The 24601-nt window shown below is 39.5% G+C and overlaps 3 long non-coding RNA genes across 3 annotated transcripts; 2 read left to right on the top strand and 1 right to left on the bottom strand.

The window, feature by feature from the left end:
• Positions 1–8435: 8435 nt before the first annotated feature.
• LOC119903261 lies at positions 8436–19561 on the bottom strand. Its single transcript, XR_005444469.1, has 5 exons — positions 19460–19561; positions 11733–11769; positions 11460–11599; positions 10981–11075; positions 8436–9364 (listed from the first exon to the last, which is right to left on the bottom strand). It is a non-coding gene; the product is annotated as an uncharacterized LOC119903261 (long non-coding RNA).
• Positions 13653–15100, top strand: LOC119903262. The gene is made up of 4 exons (XR_005444470.1): positions 13653–13730; positions 13838–13898; positions 14252–14429; positions 14596–15100. It is a non-coding gene; the product is annotated as an uncharacterized LOC119903262 (long non-coding RNA).
• A 2374-nt stretch (positions 19562–21935) lies between the features above and the next one.
• LOC119903263 lies at positions 21936–23567 on the top strand. Its single transcript, XR_005444471.1, has 3 exons — positions 21936–21989; positions 22079–22160; positions 23379–23567. It is a non-coding gene; the product is annotated as an uncharacterized LOC119903263 (long non-coding RNA).
• The last annotated feature ends 1034 nt before the right edge of the window (positions 23568–24601 follow it).

The following is a 24601-nucleotide window of genomic DNA, read 5'->3' as shown; positions in this document are numbered from 1 at the left end:
CAACAAAGTGATGACGTTAAAAAAAAACGTTCCCTGAATCTGGACATTTTCCCCACTGAGACACCATACAAGGCAACAATTGTTGGGTCAGATGTACGACCAGGCTGGGCCAGTTAAGCATGGTCCCCACCTTCACCAACTTAATAAACTTTGTCAAAAAATACTCCATTAGCTTTCTATTATAGTCAATAAATTTGCAATCAAAAACTTCTCTGGAGACGGTCAAGAGTCGGTGCAAAAGAGTTTATTCCATAACAGGACACATAAACCCGTAACATCCCAGCAGGTCGGAGGATGAAGCCCATTATATGGTCTGCAGACAGTCTTATATATATCTCTTCTGGGCTGGTTTGCCCCCCTCCTTTCCTCATGATGAACTTCTTTTCCTCTGTTATTGTGTTGTTTTTACCAATTAACACTGTTCCCCAGCTGTCATTTATTACTGTAGACTTTCTACATCTTTATACTACTGGATAAGAAGTTCATCATTTACATTTGAACTTCAGTCTCACTGTGTTTTTTAAAGGTTACGCATGCTTAATTTGACACATAAATAATTGTATTTTTTAACCAATTAATATAAGAATAACATAAGTAAAGTTGCATTTTCCATTAATGCCTGGTTTCTTACAGCATTCTTGAAGTTATGCTGCCTGCTTTCTGCTTTCTGCTTATCATCTGTCTGTCGTGTTTTTGCCAAGCATCTGTCGGTTTTTTGGTCATCCTCTGTCGTGTTTTTGCAAAGCATGAATTCCTTCAGCAAGTTCACTCAAAGCTCACATAGGTCATAAGCAAATTCATTCAAAGCTCATACTGGCTATAATAACCAGAGTTTGGAAGTTGACAATCAAACCCCCTTAATCAGTAATTAAGCATATAGTCTTAATGTTAGCAGATTAACAGCTCAGCAGTTCCTCGTGTAATCACAACAACAGTAGATAACAGTAGACCAAAGCATGCACTGTGTCAGCAGATCTTGCACACCTGCAGCCTCTCCTATGGTCATAATCTACAGTAGATGACAGTTGGACAAGACGAACCACCTGCAGCCTCTTCCTGCAGTCATTCCTCCCACTCAAGGATCTGTTTTTGTGTTCATGACTACAGTTCACTACTTATAAGTAAAAACTAAAGTAATCTATGTAAAAAGAAAATGAATAAGAATGATTAATGATTAATACTAGTAAAATGATTAAAAATTATGATTTAAGAATGATCACTTAAAGTAACTTATTAAAGACAATAAAACTGATTAAAATGATTAACAATGATTAATATTGATTAAGGATAATCACTGATGACTGTTTCTTGACTGATGTCTAACTTTTTGTCTGCAATGCTCCCCCTCTCTGTGTCCTAGGCATGCCCTCTGCTGATCACGGCATTTTAACCAAAAACCTGACTTTGTGGAATAAGCTGGTGTCTCTTGTGCTGTTTGCTATAGACAAGACATTCTTACTGTATTGATGTATGTTTTGTAACACAATTTTTTAAACACTAATTCTGCTTCTTTTCCTCTGCTGGGGTTTTTGATGATGTCTTGCTGTGCTCATCCTGCTCCTTACACACATGCCTGCTTACACACACATGTGCTACTGTTACTGCCTCCTGGCAGCTAGACACAGAGAGGACCACACACTCTCAGAGCTATGGAGTTTCAGCGTTGTGATTTTAACTTTACACTATAAAATAGCACTCTAAATGATGACAATAGCTATAGAGTTTTGACACTGTAATCTTAACTTTACACTCTAAAATAATACTTTAAATGAAGTCAATGCAGACCACCTTCACTCTAGCAATTAATGATAACAATTTAGGCTGCAATGTTCTAAAATAATTCTCAACACAATGACTCTCACACTGTAGGCGTACACGGCATGAGGCTAAGTAGTTCAGCCTGTAAGGCCTCGGGAGTTGCTCTGCTATCGAGCCTGATCAGTTTGGCGCTCAGGGCACTGACTGCACCTGCAGGTACACCGTTACATTTCAAGTCATTGAAGTTCTGGGGATCAAGCACGGCGGAAATCTGTGTACAGTTCTCTTTTTTTAGCAAAACGTTGGGAAATACGTTGTTGACAGCCGCCTGTGCGGCACATCTTTGCTCACATCCTCCCGTGCATTCATCCTTTTGATATGAATCTCTCTGGAAAACAGCGATGACGTTTAACAAAGAAAAAAGTGATGCGCTCGATAGAATGCAACCAGTAGTGTCCATTATTACTAAATTCAGTACATGGCCATAACACCATATGTGTACCTGTGCAGGTGAATAGTGCTGAAAATCCTCGGTATTCCCCTCCGTGCGTGGAATTATAATAATATAACACATTCAGCTATATTAAGTTAAATTTTCTCCAGGACACATTTAAGCAAATCAACAAAACCACACACACAGTGAATTATCACTGAACACTGGTCTTTGTCTGTTATGTCTTGTGTTGTATCGATTTGAATGAAATACATGCCGGCCTCTTTAACCTCCGCAGCAACGTTTTCTTTAATGAGACATTCAGTAGCTTCTATGACCGTGTTTACAGTTGTGTGACCAGTGATCCCCTGCCCGTTGCTCCGGAGTGGTGCAGCCTCTTACTATTTTCAATACATGAACTGACATGCGTTTGGAGGCATTTTTCCTATTTGCTCAACAAGAGAACACGTTCTAAAAACATGCCATGTTCGGCAGCATCATTTTCCAAGGTGCATGCAGCCTCTGATTTGTCCCCTCGGTAACTGAGCCTTCATTTTCCTATGACTTTCACTATTTCAAGTGTAGTGATAATACTCTTTGTTAATGAAATTATGAATAATAATATTTTGAAATATTATATCAGGATTTTTCTTATAAAGCTATTTCTTATAGTGAACCTACACTTTCTTAATGAATTAATGAATAATAATATTTGGAAATACTATTTCATGAGCACTCGTTTGGGGAACCACCTGAATCGTCGTCTGCCCAAGGCCTTCAGGACTCCTTGGGTACAGCTAATAATTGCCAACAATTATTACTGGTGATCAGTTAGTTATTAATTGTTCAATTATTTTAAATCCGTTCAGTCAGTCAGTCTCAAATCAAAGGGTGAATCCTCCGTCCAGTGACCTGGAGCTAAACATCACAATGATGATGCAGAATAGTGAATATTCTCTCTGACCAATCAGCAGTCTGTCGTGTTTTCACGTTACATTTTAGTATCCCTCAGCTCGCTTGGAACCTCGAAGGAGGAGAGGTGATACGAAACAAATTACCTGGAAGCAGGTACAGGTCCAACATTTCTACAATGGAAACCAAACAAAGGCGAGCCAAAGGGCCTCCGCTCAGACTAGCTTGGTTTGAGGGCGTGCCTGACCCCGCTAGCTGCTTGGCAAGCTTTATGACGCGTTTTCATTGTGACGTCACAAGTAAAGGAAGTGAAGGGCCGGACTACAAACGAGCTGTTTTCAAGCGGCTCAGAGCAGAGCTTTCTGTGGGAGATGGGAACTCCCTTTGGGCTTTTTCACTTTGCAAACCTGTTACATGCACAAAAAAGAGATATATAACTCAATAATGGAGATACCACCTCTTTAAAAAGTCTTAAAAGGTAATAAATCAATTTTGCGAAAATTAAGGCCATTAAAAAGTATTAAAAAGTCCTAATCGCCATTTAACACACTGTCCAAAGAGTTTGTATGCTAAAAGTGTAGGTGAACGTATTTATTTATAATGCATAGCCAGAAATACTAGACAGGCAGTGCGTAGCGACTGTGTGAATTGTTTCTTTAATGTTAGGCGGAGGGATCTTCCGTTATTGAAACATTCAACTTTTCATAAAGCCGTTGCTCTCGTCAATGTCAGTTTTTGTGAACAGATCAATCACAGCCTGGATGGAGCAGGATTTAAATAAAAGTTTGATGTGCTGCAACAAACTTTATAAATGTTGAACTCAATGTTCTGCATAAATGGGTATGATTATTGACGAGTTAGTAGCCTGCCCAAAATCAAGGCTGGAGACTATCATGTAGCCTGGAGCATTTTTCTTGCACAAAGTTAATGAATAAAAAACAACCCCAAACTAAAACAGCTGTAATTCGAATTAATATTATACTAGTGGAAAGTTATATATGAAATTATATTGAATATAGTAACATAATGAATATATTACTATCAAACTTACAGTTTACTATTAAATTAACAATATACTTTTAATTTAATGGTACAATATTATACAAATAAATTCATTTACACTAGTTCCTCCTCCAGGTTGTGCCTGTGCTACATTGCCTACACTACTTACATTATTCATCACTCAGTTTATTCTCTTCATCTTTCCTCTTGGCCTATTTGAATTTTGTTGTATCGATCAAGTGGTTGATGAAAGTTATCACACATATCATTGCAGGTAAGCTCACATTATCTAGTTTAAACCAACTAAAACACAAAATTACACTGTGTTTCACATGATTTGCTGTAATGTTGCGTACATAAACGTCATAGCTTATGTAAGACAGTGGCTTTTCGCAGGAAATCTGACCAGTCCTTCACATAGAAAACAGTTGGCTCATACAGGCTGTTAAAGTTGGTGAATGCCTCAACTTTTAGGTGGCGTTACAACCTGATGATATATAGGCAATAAATATATTATAAATATATGTAAATTCCCTTTTAAAGTTGTGTGGCTGATTTAATTGTTTACAGCTCAAAGTGGCACAGCAGTCTTAAAATATGTTGAAAAAGTCTTGAAAAAGACATTTTTATTATTTGCAAGGGGGGGATGTCAGTGGGGCCCTGCGATGGACTGACGACCTGTCCAGGGTGTTCCTCGCCTTTCGCCCGATGTCAGCTGGGATTGGCTCCAGCCCCCCCCGACCCTGTACGCAGGATAAGCGGTTGACAATGGATGGATGGATGGATGAATGTCAGTGAGGGACCCGGGCCTCGTTAATGAGGCTAGCTGCAGATGAGAAGAAGCTGTTTTTTTGGCGAAAGGTTTTGGTCCTGATGGACCGCAGCCTCCTCCTGCCAGAGGGGAGAGTCCACAGTGGCGACGGGGGAGTCACACTGGATGATGGAGGAGTTTGGGGCTGTGCTCTTTCTGAAGTCCACGACCATCTCCACTGTCTTCGGAGCGTTTAGCTCCAGACTGTTCTGGCTGCACCAGGTTACCAGATGGTCAATCTCCCACCTGTAGGCGGCTTCATCCCCACCTGAGATGAGCCCACTGAGGGTGGTGTCATCCGCAAACTTCAGGAGCTTGATGGACTGGTGCCTGAAGGTGCAGCTGTTGGTGTACAGGGAGAAGAGAAGGGGGCAGCTGTGTTTTCCACTGCCGTTGTTGCTGCGGCAGTGTCTGTGGCAGTAGAGGGCTCTGTGAGCGGGTGGCTGGCCGGCATCATGAGCTCCTCCTGCGGGTTGGCGCAGGCTTCCCCTCGCCACCACTTGCAGAGCTCCTCAACTCGAAAGCTTTCAAGCACATCACTTTTTGAAACTGCCAAAATTTGAAATCTACACAGTTAATTTCTCACCTCAAAACTTCTCAGAAGTGGATTTAGTAATGAAATAACATTTGAAAACTGTAAAATATAAAGGTTTCCGTTGCTGGCCTCTGTCTGTTGCACGCAATGAATAGTGACGATTCTCTCTGTGAACAATCAGTAGTCTGCTGTGTTGTCACGTCACATTTTAGTATCGCCTCAGCTTGCTTGGAACCTCGACGGAGGTGATACGAAAAAAGTACCTGGTACAGTACAACTTTTCCGCAATGGAAAACCAAAAAAAGACGATTCGAGTCGAGCTGGTACCGTGTAGTGGAAAAGGGGCTTTAGTCCTGTGGCCCTTGGTTTTTTGGGGACAGGGATGACGGTGGGGTTTTGAAGCAGGCTGGCACATGGCATGTCTCCAGTGAGGTGTTAAAAATGTCTGTGAACACCCGAGACAGCTGATCAGCACAGTGCTTCAGGGTGGATTGGGAGACACAGTCCAGCTCAGCTGCTTTGTGGGGTTTCTGCCTCCTGAATATTCTGTTGACTTCCCCCTCTGAGATTGAGAAAGGAGGGTGCGGGGTTATTTTAGCTGTGAACCAGGTTTTGTCATTGTTATAACTCACCCTGGTCCGTGTTGGAATGCAGCTGTCCTCGCAGAAGCTGATGTAGGACGTCACAGCCTCTGAAAACTCATCCAGATTGTTGGCAGCAGTCCTGAAAACATCCCAGTCAGTGTAGTCCAAACTAGGGATGCAGCGAATACCGGATTTCACTATTAACCGCGCTTTAAAACATCAAGGTAAATTAATCGTAAAGGCTCCGCTACAACAGTGTTTCTGTTGTATGGAACGAAACTGGCACTTGCATAAAACAAAAACAAAGTTACAGTAGCAGTGCACCAGCTTATGTGTAGTGCTTATCAGAGGCTACTGTACACTGGCTAAACTATGGCAAAGGGGCCAAACTGTGAAGCTTTATTTCCACCAAAGAAATGGCTGAAGTTGGCAGTGTGGGAGCATTTTAGCTACACTAACACTGACCAGGGCATCACTGAAGATGATGGATCACCTGTTCAAAAACTTGCCGTTAAAAGGTTGCTGCTAAAGGAACGAATAACTACATCAAACTTGATGCAGCACCTGTGGGATCACCATAGCTTTGAACGCTCAAATAAAGGTAGGCCTAATACATTAGGCTATATTAAATAACATGGCAAGTTGGTAGGGAATTAAATATAAACGTGTCACTTACAATCAATGCCGCAGCGGTGAGACTTGAGCTTTCAGTGCAATGTAAACAAACCAAGCAGGTGTAAACTTTCAGACCCACCGCTGTGCTTTGAGGTCCATTATTTTCAATGGCGAGCTTGCGTGCATGCCGCGGTCAAAGTAGTTGAACTTTAGCGCTGAGCAGCTTCCACGCAGTGCAAATCGCTTCTTTTCTGAAAGTGTCTTCATGGAAGACAGAACGTAGTCCTCTCAAGACCTTCAGTCACTGAACATTTAACGTTAAATCCTGTTGCCTCCTTCTGTCTGTGTTGAGAAAATTTTGCCAGGTGTAAAACGCTCACATACAGGAGCTAGACGTTCAGGACTATAGGCTACCACTTAACTGCATTTCAGTTAACACTGCACTCAGTTTCTTTCTATCATTTTCACTAATACTTATATGGATGAGAGTTGATGACAGTAACAGTTCAGTTTATTCCCCTCCTCCCCTTATCCTTGGGCGATACAATTTAATATTCCTCTTATATTAATAATACTTACATATTATAGAAATATGATTGTTAATGTCATTAAATATTAAAAATCATCAAGTCATTACTAGTATTGTGAAATTAATTAATGCATACTAATCGTAATAATCGTGAAACCGTGATTATTTCTCTGACCATAATCGTACCAACAAAATCTATAATCGTTGCATCCCTAGTCCAAACACGCCTGAAGATCCTCTACAGCTTCACTGTCCACTTCTTTGATATCCTCACTATAGGTTTTAATTTTACCTGTATGCAGGGATCAGATGGACCATCACGTGATCAGAGTGTCCCAGTGGAGCGTGTGATGGTGTGACAGGCACTGCTAACTGTGGTGTAGCAGTGATCCAAAGTCTTCCCCTCTCTGGTTGGACACTTTATAAACTGTCTGTATTTGGGGAGTTCTTGGCTGAGGTTTCCTTTGTTAAAGTCACCAAGAACAATAACAAGGGACACCAGGTTTGTCTGCTCCACACACAGTATCTGGTCGGCCAGCATGCGCTGTGCTTCCTGCACGTTGGCCTGAGGCGGAATGTAAACACCTGCCAGAGTGAATGAAGCAAACTCACGGGTTTACAGTTAATGATAAAAAATTCCAGATTAGGAGAACAGTGCTGCTGAATCACTGTCACGTCGGTACACCAGCCAGACACCTCCACCATTTGTTTTGAGAGCTCTGTGTCGTGCTCCGTAGAGTTGGAAGTCCTGAATCAGTTCACACAGCCACGTCTCCATGAAGCACAGAACAGAAGATAAATAAAAGTCTCTGTGTTCCCGCACCAGAAGCTGAAGTTCATCCAGTTTGTTGCACAGTGGAGAGAAATATTGCCAGTAGCAGAGTGCGGAGTCCCCGCCGCACTAAATTAAATACTTGATGGTAGGCCGTCATCTGTGCATTATCGACAGGGATACATATTTTGGCAGTCTGCATGTCCAGCCTGGTAGGACCAGTAGGCTACTGCTATCGCTTTTTCTCTTTGAAAATAATCAGAATAGGAAAGAGCTTTATTACCAAGTAGTATTTTACATGTACGAGGAATTTGCTTTAGTGATAAGGTGCTACTCGTAGACAAACATAACATAAATAAATGTAGACATATATAAATATGGAATAAACAAATAAACAAATGCAAGTAATATAAGAATAATAAAAGATGCTGTTTAAATGCAGTGCATTATTAAATTGTTATGATAATAATTTACCTTTTAAGGAGTAAGTTAATGTGTAGTATTTTCTTTTGCTTAATACATTTTGCTAGAAACAAAATTGCTGCCTGGATTTAGTTAGGTGGCAACATTTTTTGGGTTGTAGGAAGGGCCAACTTTTTTAACCCCCACACAGTTAAATTACAGTACAAATATCAGCCATCTGCAGAAAATGAAAACAATTTAATGTTGTTTTCTGAAATAGTTATTTTGACAATAAAATTATACATGTCATAACATCAAGGAAATATAAAGTACATAGATTTCTTAGCTTGTGCTAACCAGGAATATAATATCAATAAGTATATAGACCCAACTCTGCTAATAGAAAGTTAATCAGGGACACAATTCCAGTTTAAAGCACATTTCAACATTTTTGTGTTTACTCATACAAAATGTATGAAGGACATTCTTCTGGCCTCCTCTTAGCTGTGTTCACATACAACGCAAATTTAGTCTTCGCAATGATTTCCTCACGCAGCTTTTTAGCGCTGGACAACTACACTCTAAAAACTATTACTGGGATAAACTTTAATTTATTGGTGAAACATTTTTACACTTACACTTACACAACAGAACTGAATACCAGTCCAAAATCCAATGTTCTCTTAAGTAAACATTAAGACAATCCACCAGCCACATTATAAGAGCATCTTGCCAGACAGTAGTCAGCAAGGTACACAGGTAATTTTTCAGTCACTGAAGCAGCACTTTTTGGAAGACCTCAAAACTGTAACTTTTGAGATTCTTGGGGTTTTCAGATCCAAGGCATAGGTTAGTCCCTACAACTAGCATCAGTCTGAGGACAGTGATGCCTTTATTCTCAGTCCCTACATCAGTAGGTTCTTTGACTGACCCATCTTGGTTCCGCAGCAGGTAAAGCTTCACCTCTCGTCCCAACTCCTCTTGAACACCGACAGGTGCATTTGCTGCATTCTGCAGACATTTTAAAGATAAGAGGTTAGAGCTCACTTTCTTTGTAATAACTTGAGTCTTGATATTAATGAATGCAAACAGAAGGATTAATAAATGTATTTATTTATTTCAGTCATTCATATTATACACATTACTACTGACTATATTATATGTGGACTACACACTACATCTGTCTTCAGTGTTAAAGACAACAGTTAATACATATCACTTGATAAAATATTTTTAGATTTCAACCTGAATAGTTTCACTGGGGATAGAGCTAAACGATTAATTCCATTTGCTGCGATTCCACTGGTCACATGATACGCGAGAGTAAAGCAGTCTGCAGAGGAAGCATCAAGTTGAGGTGCTGTCGGAGAATTATTAAGCTTGTCTATTAGATGCTTTTTAGATAAGGAAAATGCAGCGCATGCGCCGAGCACAAACTCCAGAGAGAAGCGGGGCAAGCCGGTGTGTTTACCTGAGGTGTGGGGAGAAGATCATTCTGAGGAAGGTGTGAAGCATATTTAAAATGTATAATAATTGTCGTGGAAATTATATTCCTGGTGAGGGGTTGAGCAAAGAATTGAGTAACAACCAACCGTTGTCTTTGAATAATTTATTTAACAAAAGAGAATAAACAGAGAAGTACTAAAACACATATACAGCTGGTCCAGAGACCTGCCGCCTAGGGCGGCATCGGGCGTCTGGCCCGAGTAAAGGGATGCATCAGCATTTACACAGTCTAGGTTTCTATGTTTTGGGGAACAGAGATCCTCTCTCGGCATTGAATGAACATTCCATGAGAGGAGAGGAACAACAAGAGAGAGAAAACACCAAAACAATCTCACAGCTCTGACCCAAACCCTAGTAAATGTGGACAGACCAACATAAGGAGTATAGGAGAGGAAAGGTTAAGGATAAAAACACAATACATATCTATAACAATAATAGTAATAAGAATGATAATGTTAAAAGATCATACATAAAATATTAAATGTAAGAGGACACAATTTTCTGCCATTACAATAATATTTGTGCTGATTAAATCGTCTATCAGCCCAACCCTAGCGTGTGTGGTATGTAGGGCTTAATGATTTTCAGATATTTCCTGAGCTGACTGGTAGCTGTGTGTGTGACGCAGGCGCCGATCGCCACAATACGCTTACCTTTCTACACGTGACTTTCACCCACCACCAAGTTACAAGGTGCTACTTTCATTCCATGTGTGACACAAAAGTTTCTGTAGTGTCAGTTTCTTTCAAGCTTAAGGCCGTTGTACAACAAGAAGACAAGGTACGGCGTAACGTGCAGACAAAGCATCAACTTCGTCTGCAGACTGCTTTACTCTCGCGTGTCATATGACCAGAGAGTAATCTCAGCCTTTGCGATTAGGAAATCACTAGTTCAGCTCTAGTGGTATCCTAGGCTTTTTGTAATCCTTTTTGTTTTAGCACAAAATATGTAGTTGAATCCAAATTTTTAGCCTGATCTGATTCCATAACTTTCAAACTACTTGTTACAAAAAAAGGGACACACAAAGAGTAATCCCTCCCTGCTAACTCGCTATGCTTCTCTCCTTTGCATGTTTGTGATCTGTCATCAATGAATACATTAGTTAAAACTATTTTACTAACCTCAAAGTCCTTCATCAAGGCACTTGTATCTTCTCCCAGGTGGTCAAGGAGACATCGGATGATGACCTCTTGTTTTGCTGAATGAAGATTCCACTCTGCAGAACAGAAAGTCTTTAAACTACTAATACTTTTACTACTACTTTTGCTTTACTGCACCCACTTTATTGTCAAAATGGTCTAAATTTAGTTAACATTGAATAAATGAAACATCAGCAGCATAGAACTGGTATTTGTTGAGGGATGCAAAGTAGATGCAAGAAAAAAAAACATGGAAAACTCATGGCACAGATGAACAGGCAGATGCATGACCATGACCAGAATGAAGACAGAAAAGCAAGTAATGTTAAAGCTAGGGTCGGTAAGATTTATTTAAAATAATCGTTCATTTTATCCTGACAGTATTACGTGAGACAGATAAGAGTGGCTCCCCCTCCACTCCAGAAGGAATACAATTGTATAACCTGAAGTAGAATACTCACATCTGCCCGATGTCACTCGCCTGCAGCACCCTTCTTCGCCTTGGACAGGGACAGCTGTTGGTGGAATACAAGTCCAACATTGATGTGAATTTTGGTTCAAGATTCAGTGTGATGATCCTCTGGAACTCACACACATTGACCTGAATGAGAAAGATGAGAAAAAAGAAAGAAGTGGCAACATAATCGTTCATCATTTCAATTCTGCAAAAACACATGCAGGTTTTCTGTCTGTAACTTCTGTGTTAACCGCTACAAAAATTATTTTTTACTCACTTGCAAGACATCAAACAAGGCAGGCCATCACCAGGATCTGTAATGGCAGCAAACAATGAATGTAGTGTTAAATGCAAAATATCAGATAGCAATATTAAAATACTAATTTCATTTTGTGAAATAAACTTAATGATAATTGTAAATTGAACAAAAAATTAGCTGTTAAACCTCTAGGCATTAATATTGGAATGTACAACTCAAACAATCACTAAAGCGATATTCAGAGATTTTATTAAGTTAGTATAGCTATTTATTACTATGATATTTACTAAGCCTGTGAATCATTTTTTAGAGTGTAACGTTGCTGAGTGTTTGCACGGTTCGCACACAACGCGGTAAACGAATAAACACAACCCGCAAATTCTACAGTTAAATGAACAGAAAGTAAACATTTTGCTGTGATTTCATAGCAATAAATGGATCAAACTGATGCCGAAAAAACTACAATATGATGCCGATTTGTTAAACATATGAATTCATGTTTTGCCAGGTCTGTCAGCAGGACAGCAACTTTTAAAATGTTGGTTTTCTGAATGGAGTTCGGTTCGAGCTGGGCTATGCTATGCTAACTTGTTCACAATAAAGTACAACGATACAGTACACCAGGTAGTAATGTCCAAGTAATGTTCAGTTCTGTCCAGTTTTTATATAAATATGAAGTAGTAGTCCAACAGAGCTCTGGGAGCCAGACGATGCTAACAACAACAGTGGAACCAGATGCTAGACACTAGCTGCCGAAAAACTCCAGTGAAGATGAATCAACGTTGTATTCCCAAAAACTAAAGTTAAAAAGCAAATTCAATAAAAGCAGTTAAGTCTGAGCTTCTCCCGCGAGTAAACAGCGTTGTTGTCAGAGCATAATCCAGTCCAATTACGTGTGTTTATTTGTCCAAAAACTGCAGCGCTGCTCCGCGTACACTTCCCCGTTCGTCAGCCATGCTTCCACACACATAAAGCAAGGCCAGTTTTTTTGTAAGCACATTTCAACAACAAGGCAATTCAAAGGGCTTTACATAAAACATAAAAGCAACAAAGGGAAATTGAACAAAAACATTAAAATATGCTTTTTTTTAAAAGGGTAAAATAGAAAATAAAAACAGCGTACAAACACATAACTATTTTCTCATTTCAATACAACATGTAGCACCAAAGAAATCTATCCTCATTTTGTTCATTTATTTTTTCCAGATGCTCCAAAGCTTCCCTCTGTGTCAGTGAGTCCCTCTGCTGAGATAGTGGAGGGCAGTTCAGTGACTCTGACCTGCAGCAGTGATGCTAACCCAGCAGCTAATTATACCTGGTACAAGGAGAATGAAGACTCACCAAAAGCATCAGGACAGAACTTCACCATCACTGACATCAGAGCTGAACACAGTGGGAATTATTACTGTGAAGCCCAGAACAGAAGAGGACGTCATAACTCCACCTTACATCTGATTGTTGTGCCAGGTAAGGTTTTGCATTGAGCTGCACACACTCTGGGGACATTACAGTGTTTTCTAATTCCTTAGGCACAATTTTTGAAACTAGTGGCTATTTTTTCAAAACTCTACACACTAATCACAAAACCTTACACCAATAAAACAAAACATTATACATCCCTTGCAAAAGCAAACAATTCTTGCAAAACTATAATACAGCAAACACAAATGCACTGTACTTGGTTGGATCTGTCTCTGCTTTCTATCTCTGACAGTAGAGAGATAATAATCTCTTTTTAGAGAGAACATTCTGATCTACTTTGGCTTTTAGTTTCTTCTTTGTAACGCTCTAAATCAGTTTCTTTACATTGGTAATAATTTGGTTTACTCTGATTGGTGTTTGAAAGCAGTGTTACTCTATGGGAGCAATGGGTCCAAACATGCTGTAACACTCTAATTTACTGTCTGTGTTGTTTTATGTTCCCCATTTTTTAGGAGCAGGGAAATTAGCAGTTGCTACAACAATCACTGTTGTTCTCCTGGTTATCATTTCCCTCTGTCTCTTCCTGTGGATCAGGTGAGCAGCTCTGTTTCACTGAATCATTGAATGTTAAATCACTGAAGGTCAGTTTGTCCAACCTAAAACGTTCAGTCATTTATTTTCTTATTTATTCTCCTAACCAGGAAAAAGAGGGCTTCCAAGGAATCATCTGAGCCTGAAGAGAGACCAGACAACAGGGAACAGGTGAGAATAGTCACGGATCTTATTCAACAACAAAAGTCACTCACTCTTCAAGTGCTTCTGGAAAATGAATCTGACTGAGAAGAACTTCATGTTGCTCTTTTGACATCAATTCAATGAATTTCTAATGGATGTGACTAAATTCCTAGTAGATCCAGAAGCTTTCCTACTTTTTGTCCTTTCCTTGTAAATTCCTTTACTTAGCTCTTTTCTGTAATGCACGGTGAAGCAGGAAATATTTGTTCTATCATTACCAAAGCTGCAGTTGCTTCAGTCTTTTCTGTCCTGGCTGCAATCATCTGTAAGAATTCACTATTCAAATGAAAAACCCACTCATGTAAAATATGTCTGTGCAGTTTCTACCTGAACAGCCAGAGCAGCAGGATAACCTTCAGTATGCCAGCATTCACTTCACCAACAACCAGGCAGATCCTCTCTACTCCAACATCAGACCAGCTCGCTCCCTCAGACACACGGAGCAGCAAGAGTCATGGAGTACGCTGTTGTCACATTTAAGAGTAATACTGCCCCGAGGTGAGCAGCTCTTCTCACATTATCCTCACTACAAGATTAAAATGAATAACTGTGAGATAAATATGTTGCTTTTGCATTTTGCCTGCTCTGCTTTTACATTTGTTGTATCGCTGTTGGGATATGATAGTAATTATATTATTTCATACAATGTCTTCTTTTTTCTCAGATCCAGAGGTCAGGAAACTGGAGAGGATGTAGCTGCATTGTACAGCACCGTCAACAAAACCTATTGAATACAACAGATATTACATTTCTGATATTTCTATGTTTCTTTATGAACTGATTTAAGCAGATAACTATTGATTTTTACAATATATTTCTCAGGATGGGCCTTAAAAAATGGGCTAATTAATTATATACCTTAGAGAAACTTTTCAACATAACATCCACCAGTATAGCAGTAGGGGTGGTGATGGAGCAGTGGATAAGACACATGCCTTCAGATTCCCACTGCGACACATCCACCAATGTGTCCCTGAGCAAGACACTTAACCCCTAGTTGCTCCAGAGGCGTGTGACCTCTGACATATTTAGCAGTTGTAAGTTGCTTTGGATAAAAGCGTCAGCTAAATGATAAATGTAACCAGTGTTCAGCTTAGATTTTTACTCTGCATGTGCAGCTTTAAAGAATGTGTAAAGTATTTTATGACTTAAAGCATTAACTTGAATATTATGTGTAACATGTTTTTTACAGTCTTTGAAAGTTCAGTATTCAGTGACCTTTTATCTCTGCTCTCTAACAACTCTCCATCCTGCCAAACCTCTTCCTGGAGACACCAAAATGTACCTGAAGTAACTGTTAGTGCACCAGAGGAAGTTAAGCCTCTCAGACCTAGGAGCTACTTTCAGAGCTAAACTTGTTTGTGTTTGTTTACTCAAAAAATGTAGTCTTACAGTTAGGACCAGTTAGGTCACCCCATATTTTTATGGCGTTTCATAAAACTCAGCTAGTTAGGAGCTACATGTTTTGTGAGTATGACTCTACTGTTAGTTCAGGAGTAGTAGTTACAGTGATATCCAACATCAGTAAGTCAAAATAAAAGTAATAACAGAGTAAAAGTAAGGCTGAGGCTGCTCCACAGTGTCTGTAAGTAAGTGAGGGAGTTTGGCATAAATACCTTCACAATTATCTTATATCTCAGCTAATGTATATATATAGTCTATGCAGTTTTTTGGTTGGCTTCCTTCTAATTTCCTTCTTTTCTAAGGCAGCTGTGGCTCAGGAGTTGGAGTGGGTTGCCTGTTAAATCCCTGGCTCCTCCAGGCTCTGAATGTTAGTTTCTGTTTGAGCACTTAGGCTCAGTGTATAAATGTGAGTCAATGATGGATGCAGATGTTGTGTAAAAGCACTTTGAGTGGTCAAAAAGACTAGAAAGGTGCTATACAAATATGGAGTCTTTACATCTATTTGTAATTATTTCAGTCAAATAGTGTCGGTGTTCGTTACCTCTTAGCCAGCAGTCTCTTGTGATGCTGTAACATGTCACTTCCCCCCCAGAGATCAATAAAGCTAAAGATGAAACTACAGAGTTTGCATTTCTTTCCTCTCTAAATGAGATTTCTGCCACTTTTTGTACCATTTGTTCTTTTTACATCACTTTTTATCACCAGTATTCTGGTCTGGTGTTCCAGGTCTTATACTATCAATAAGACTGCATCATGTGACTTTTTCCCACTCTGACGCAGCACATCAATTTGAATCTATGGTGTGCATCCAAGCGATGCATCAAACTGTCGGTTTTCTCCTGTTCCTGTTTAGTCTAGCACCACTGACAGAACACAAACTGTGATGACACTTACGCTAAGATTTCTTTCTTGTGTTTGTGGGGTGTTCTGATTGTTCATGTAAATAATGTAAAGAGGAAAGAAGTTAGGTGGATTTTAACAGCTTCGACTTCTGTTTCCTGCTTTCAGACCACAAAGGAATGTTGTCTTGTGAAGATAACTTAATTTCATGTTAGGTAGAAGTGTTTTGATTTGACTGATTTACTTTGGTGTACATTATTATCTGCAGACATTTTTAATGTCTGAAGTCGCACAGAGGGATGAGAGGAGCAGTTATGAGTTTAACAGCAGCAGCAAGTGGATTTGTCGTCCTTCTCCTGACTGTACCAGGTGCTGTATATCTACATTTAAGTTCTAGGGTTTTTACATTTAGTCAAAGCATCCTGAAGTTAGTTTAAGAAGAAACATTTAATTAAATCATTTATTGTCAGACGTCATGTTCCTAGATTTGACCTGTACAGTCATGAAGTGTGGTACATTAAAATACCTTAAAACTCTGACTGCAACACCAAACCTTAACTTTTGGACTCAGTGCTTCTACTTTGGTGTATAAATGCTTGTGTCTGGATTGTTACCACACAGTGGTTTGTGGATTTTCTCGTATATTTCAAATATAGTCTATAATCTGTATCCTCGATACCATAAATTTGAATGCTGTGTACAGTAAGGGTTGCAGAGGAGGGAAATACGTTCTTGGATGCAATGTGATTTTGAATTATTCATCCCCATAGAAGGACGACTACTTGTCTCAACCTGTGGGCACTTTTAGCACAATGCAGTGATATTTTGGTAGGAGGAGGGGGTCTGATAAGACTGATGCTAATAACTCAATCATTCTGCTTCTCTTCGTGTTGAGTCTCAAACAGTGAAGTCTTCTCGCACATATTTCTACTTTTATGTCATTAAGTTGATGGCTAACCTTTTTAAAATCACTTTTTCACTTGGATTTGCAGGAAAACTACCTGTTTCATTGCCAAGCAGAATGTTTGAGTCAGTGTCAATGCATTTCTTTCTCTTGAATATGAAGTCAAAATAATGAGCGAGCACCAGCTCACAATTTCTACTTAGGAAGTAAAAATTTGTACTTAGTATCTTATGATTTCGATTTTTTGTTCTTTCTATAATTTTTCTCTCTTCCTGGTAGAAATTGACTTCTTTAGTTCAGAGCTCAAAGTAGTGCAGGGACCCTGGACCACCTAGAAATTTTAATTATGGATTTGGGCAAATTACAAGTGTCCAGGATCTAATGTTATGGGGAATGCCCTCAGTCAGCAGTCTACCATAAAGTTAATCTGTTTTTACATGGATTCCATGGATTTGATGAATTGATCTTGGATGAGCACCAGCCGAATGGACAAAATGGCAAAGCAACTTTAGGGTTTTAATGTCAGATCTCCAAAAAACATTAAATACAAGGTTTCAGTAAGCACTTTTACTTAAAAGTAGGGCTGTCCTGCCTATAGTCGATTGATAGTCGAATCATATGTTATTGTGCATGGTGATTGCGAGCCGAGTGGGGGAGAATAATACACGTTAGCTCCACTTTAATCTTGAGAAGCTGCAGAGCTGCAGTCTCTATTCATTCAACCTACACTGTAAATTTCCAGCTAAACTGATGCTTAAAGTTGAACATTCTCTCTCTCTCCTGCCATTCACCGGTCTTGTGTAGAGTTTTGTCACGGTTCCTCACGGGTCTATTTCAAGTAGCCGGCTGTTTAAAAAACGATAAGTATTCTTTGTGTGGTTCTTCAACGGTGATAAATTATCCGAAAGTCCCGCGAGGTGCAGACAACTCGTCGAGCACCCCCATATCATCAAAATGGCATGATCCTTGTTTTGCTGAGAAGCCTCGACAGAGATTGACGATCGAATCAGGCTCCGCACATCGAAGTATCAAATCTTCCACTATTGGGGTTTTATGCCGAGTTTTGCCTGCCTGCCGAGAACTGCATGCACCTCCAAATACTATAATATTCTTTGTGGGTTCATCAATGTGAGAAATGATTCAAAGTATATATTTTATGAATGTTTAGAGTCTTTAATAGTTTAATAAACTTAGTAGAAGTACCATTCCTTGAGATTCAGTAAATATATGTGGTGATAACCTGATAATCAATGAGCACAGCAAAGTGTCTGAAAAGAACCTAAAGAGGTGGATGCATAATCCGGCAGAACAAATTTTGTAGGCTACCTGCTGAGATTTGCATCCACTTCTTTTCTGAGCATAAATGCCGTTATCACTCGCGAGGTGCATGCAATTCTCAGCAGGCGGGCAGAATTCGGCACAACAGGTGTCAGCCCTTCTAAAAAGTATTAAAAAGTGGTACTTTCCTGCTCCACTCCTATACATAGACTTTTTTATGTCTGAAATAAATGGGCTAAGCTGAAGCACCCAAGAGTCATAAATATTCCTATGACAGCCTCTCATTAAAAACAGAAATACCTGAATACCTAAAATACTTTATTGTTTTTCATTTCCAGTCTCACACTCTGTGGCAAATGGTTTGACTCCTCTGGAAGTAGTTTTGTAAATGTACAGTAGTTCAATTAAGTCCTACAAAAATAAATAAGTAAAATGAAGTCTGTTCTCTGATGTTGTTATGGATCGGATTTTGAATTCTGAAGTCACCTGTTTTTCAGTTGCAGAGTCAGAATGGCTGGAGAGTGATTTACACTTCTACTCCGATCTGTGCCGTAAAAGGATCAACAGTGGAATTAGCTGCACCTACATATATCCCTCCAGCTTAAATAATCATGATACCAAAGCTGAGGAAACATTCTGGTTTACGAAAGAGAGTAATAATGTTTATGTGGATCTGAGATCGGACCCGGAGTATTCAGGTCGCGTGACGTATAGCTGTGATAAGAACCGCTGCACTCTGAGAATCACAGACCTGAGAGAGAGCGACTCAGCTGAGTACAAGTTCAGGTTCATAACAAACCAAGAACGTGGGAAATATACTGGTTTACCTGGAGTCACTCTGTCTGTCACAGGTAACAATTTAGTTCCCAGTATTCAACATCTTATGAACGTTAGTTGTGTGTGTGTGTATGTTGGCAGTTCAGTCTAAAATGAAGCCTTCTTATTCACGTATTCAGATCTCCAGGTGCAGGTGACCAGATTAGACATCTACAAGACTTCTAACTGGGCAGAGCTGGAGTGTCTCAGCAGTTGTCATCTACCTGATCATCTGTCCTATGTCTGGTATAAAAATGGACAGTACAGGCAGGGAACATCTACTTACTCAGGCTCCTTTGATCCTGCAGACAGCTTTTCCTTGTCACGGTTTTGAGGTGAAGGCAGGGTTGAGCAGGTTGGAGGACCCAAATGCAGGACGCAAGGCAAAGGAGGTACAATTCAAGGGGTTTTAATAAACAAACAAAGGCGAGCACACTTACAAACTGAGTGGCTGATGACAGAGTCCAAAACAAAGTAATCCAAACGAGAAAACCAGAATCCAGAATAAGCAGGGAAACAGGGAGACACGACGAGTAGGCTGGCAACACAAGGTAACACACTGTAACACACTGTAACACACTGTAACACACTGTAACACACTGTAACACACTGTAACACTGGGTGACAATAAACAATGACCCGACAAAGACAAGACAGAAACACCAGGTATATATACACAGGGACTAACGAGCAGGGCGGGAGCAACACAGGTAAAAGACATGAGGCTAACAAGGCACAGGTAGGGAGAGAGAGAGAGAGAGAGCAGGGGAAAACAGAGACAGACATGCAGAGGGATCACTGGGGTAACAGACATGACAAGGGTTACCGAACACTAGACGAAAGACAAGACAGACCCCCAAAACCCAACAGACCAAAATAACGCTAACTAAACACAAAAGTGCAAAACACCGCATGGCAGACAGGCAGAGTGTGACATTCCTGGGCTGTAAATGGGTATAAGAACTCTCTCCTTCAGTCTGTGAGTTTACTCCACAGTCTTCCACTAACATAAAACCATCTGGTGGATCGGTTTAGCTAATGCACTGCACCATGAATGTACGTGTCTGTAATATGTGAGACAATACTTGCCTTGTATTTTGCATCTAACCACAAAACCTGTGTTTGTGTGTCACTCGCTGTCAGCTTAGTCTTTCATTTTTATAAAATATTAAAATCTATCCTCTGCTGTTATAAATCTGACTGTTTTCTGCTCTGTGTTACAGTGGTACAGAGTCAGAATGACTGGGGAGTGACTTCCACTTCCACTGTGCCTTAAAAGGATCAACAGTGGACATAAGCTGCACATACAGATACCCATCCTGAATAAATGACGGCCATACTATAATCTGGTTCACAAAAGAGAGAAATGATCAATATGTGGATCTGGAAACAGATCGTGTGCAGCATCAATGTGGAAACAACTTCTGCACTCTGAGAATCAGAGACCTGAGAGAGAGCGACTCCGCTGAGTACAAGTTCAACTTCAACACGTTAACAGGGACATTTACTGGTTCACCTGGAGTCACTGTGTCTGTCACAGGTAACATTTTCACTGGAAGACAGTTAGTGTGTATTTTGTCTTAGCTAACCTTTTAGAGATTGTTTTATGTTTTTAGGTGTTTTTAGAGTACTGTATATAGTGGCCACACTTTTTGTATTTCATTCTGTTTTTCCTTTGTACTTGAATTGTAGGAAAGGCAAAGGTTTTGAACCCCATGCAATTAAATAACAGTAGAAACATCAACAGTCATCTGCAGAAAAGTTGTTTGTTGTTGTTTTTTTCAAATAGCAGTTATGACAATGAATGTACATGTCAGAACATAAATGACGTATACAGTTTATTGATATCTTATCTTGTACTAGCTAGTAATATAATATCATTAAGTATATTTATCCAACTCTGCTTTTCGATTAATGCAGTATTTACAACACACTGCAATAATTTTGGGTGATATAACTTACCTCTGTTTTACCCACGTAAGATGCACGTTCATCTGGTATCTTCTTAGATGTAAATGAGTATAATTCAAGTGGCCAAACACACAGCTCTGTCTGCTGCCAGTCACAAAACCACCTCCAAAATTTCAGATGCTTCCACACTCATTTCAACACAAAACAAAGAAATCTATCCTCAATTTTTGTTGATTTATGTTTTCTCCTCCAGATGCTCCAAAGCTTCCCTCTGTGTCAGTGAGTCCCTCTGCTGAGATAGTGGAGGGCAGTTCAGTGAGTCTGACCTGCAGCAGTGATGCTAACCCAGCAGCTAATTATACCTGGTACAAGGAGAATGAAGACTCACCAAAAGCATCAGGACAGAACTTCACCATCACTGACTTCAGAGCTGAACACAGTGGGAATTATTACTGTGAAGCCCAGACTCAGCATAAGACTTTTAGCATCCCATACTGCTGCAGCACATCTCTTTGAACTAATTTTCACTGTCTAAAGATGCACTTGAAGTGTCAAGTGATGCATCAAACCAACTTTTACACCAGTCTTGTTTTTGTGCTTTAAATTGGAAGAGTTTAAAAATGTGTTTTCTCTTTTTGAATGGTCTTTGCTTGTGTCTGGGATTTTTACAGCGAAACAGGTTTAATACCAACAGGCCATAACAATATTTTCTTATTCTCTCTTATTAAGTTCTTGGTTTGCAAATCGTTACTTCTTTATTTTGATGTTGGTGTTAACTGGCATTTGGCTCATCATGAATGTTAATAATCTAAAGAGGAAGGAAATGTAGTCGTTTAACAGCCTGATATCTATCTGCTTACTGACCACAGAGGAAGGCTTCTTTAAAGACAGCGTCCTTCTTCATTGTAAGTAGAATTGTTTATTGATGTGACTGATACTGTATATCTCCCTTGTACATTATTTTATCTGCTAACATGTTTTATTGTCTCTGAAGCCACACAGAGAGATGAGAGGAGCAGCTATGAGTTTAACTGCAGCAACAAGTGGATTTGTCGTCTTCCTTCTCTCTGTGTCAGGTACTGAATATATTATATTTTGCATTAAAACAGGGGAATCTGGGAAAAATGGGTCTTGTAAAAGTAGGTCAGTTGTAATGAATATTAAGAAGATCGTGGTTTGTGATGGCCATCATCCTTTGCTCTTTTCTTTACTTAAGGTAATTGTGTGCAGTCACTTCTACATGTTGTAAACGGAGAATATTTGGGGTTTTAGTTATGACTGTTCCCTTCTCACCCTGTGAAAACCTATTGCCCTGTTTAATGTGTTCTAAAGTCGACTCTGGTTGCAGAAGATGGCGGATGATTAGCTCCTATCTGCAACTATTTTTATCACGGTAATTGTGTGCTACTTTTATCACGGAGAAGGTTTTTAAAGAGATTCTGGTCTCACAGTGAAGTCATACTGGCACAATTTATCTCATATCAACATCTGCACGAAACCCTGCTACTTCCTTTTGTCTGACCTCAGTGTTTCGTGGTCTGTGTTGACAGCAGCAGGGTCCAAAATTATCTTTCTTTACTGCCTGCCGCTGTGGCAAGCAAGTTATGTTGCCTTCCACACAGAAATTGTATCACTTTAGAAATGTATGCACCTAGATAGCCTAAATGACGAAACAACATTCAGCTCATTTAGGCAAATTGTAATTTAATGTTTCCCTTTCAAAGTGGTGGATGGTCTGATGATTTTACAGCCTCTACCAACAATTTACCCTCATTCAGCGGGTGCTAAAGTCAGAGACTTGATAGCAGTTTTCTGCGTCTTATGTTTAGCTGCTAGAAACTCTCCCATTTTATGTATTTTATGTCCCACTGTTCTTGTTTTATCCCAGTAAAGTGTGTAAAATGTCCTTTATTTTCTGTTTGGATAACTTGTGTGTTGACACATAAGCTGCACTTTTCAGGCTTTTTTTTCTTTCTTTCATTCTTTTTTTTTTGTTTGAATGAATAGGCCAAAGCAGAATTAACCAGAAATATTCCAAAAAAATGATTTTAAAAAAACCTTATAATTATAGTAATATATATGGTATCTTATAAAATTCTCTATTCCAGTTAAGGTTCAGGAACTTTTTATGACAATGACTGCAGATAATTAGTCAGACAACTGAGGACCTTGAAATTGTCCAGGATACATTTTCGCCAAATCATATCGGTAGTATGATCCACTTTGTCTTATTAACTGATTGTTAATGAAGTTATTGATGTTGATTGTTGTTTCTGATGTGCTCTGTGTTACAGTGGTACAGAGCCAGAATGACTGGGGAGTGACGTACACTTCTACTACTAAGATCTGTGCCTTCAAAGGATCAACAGTTGATATGTCCTCCAAATATACATACCCACTCAAAACAAATGGCCATGAGACTAAAGTTGAGAGAATATTCTGGTTTACTGAAGAAAGTAATGTGGATCTAATAATGGACACAAACTATTCAGGTCATTGACACATAGCTGTGGTGAGCCCTACTGCACTCTGAGAATCACAGACCTGAGAGAGAGCGACTCAGCTGAGTACAAGTTCAGGTTCATAACAAACCAACCAGGTGGGAAATATACTGGTTCACCTGGAGTCACTCTGTCTGTCACAGGTAACATTTTTATCTGAATATTTATTATTTAGTTCCAAATGTTCAACATTATGAAGGTTACTGTGTTGTGACAGTTCAGTCTAAAGTTAAGATTTCTGTTCCTTATTCACATATTCAGATCTCCAGGTGCAGGTGAGCAGATCAGAGTCTTATAACTGGGCAGAGCTGAAGTGTCACAGCAGTTGTCTTCCACCTGGTCATCATTACTACGTCTGGTACAAGAATGGACAGAACATTAGGGACAAACATCTAATTCTTATTCAGCCTACTTTGATCCTGCAGGACAGTTTTTCCTGTGCTGTAGGAGGATATGAGAAGTCCCGCTCTCCTTCAGTGTGTGAGTTTACATCCAGTCTTCCACTGACATGACACCATCTGGTGGAGCCTTTAACCTATTGTACTGCACATTAACTGCATGTAACTCAGTGGTTTGGTGATTCATTGTAGAACTGGATGAAAACCAAATCATTTCCCCATGAGATTGTAGACATGTTGCATAATTAACTCTTATTTTCTGTCTTCACTGTAAAATAACTCACAATGAAAACGTATTAAAACAGGATTTGTTATTTGTCTTTAGACTGTTTAAATTCTGGATCAGATCAAACTTGTGCATCATCAGAGAAATTCCCTGATATCTGTTCTTGTATCTTTAATGGACATTTTAAAATGTTTCTTCAGCAAAACACTTCATGGGTCCAGGTTTTAACTTATTCTGATCCATCCACACAAACACATGAGTGAAAAGATGAAGTCAGATATTTTTAAGTGATTAGTGTTACAAGATCTGTCCAATCAAGTTTCCTTGTGGAAGTGATGATGTCAGAAAATGCCCCATGTGGGAAAATCATGTCTGACACACATTTTCATTGT

This window comes from Micropterus salmoides, unplaced genomic scaffold (genome assembly GCF_014851395.1).
Source record: "Micropterus salmoides isolate LMB-PRFRI ecotype aquatic unplaced genomic scaffold, ASM1485139v1 Ms_hic_scaffold_1425, whole genome shotgun sequence".
In the NCBI taxonomy this organism is placed as follows: Eukaryota; Metazoa; Chordata; class Actinopteri; order Centrarchiformes; family Centrarchidae; genus Micropterus; species Micropterus salmoides.
This window is presented reverse-complemented; position numbering and strand designations above follow the sequence as displayed.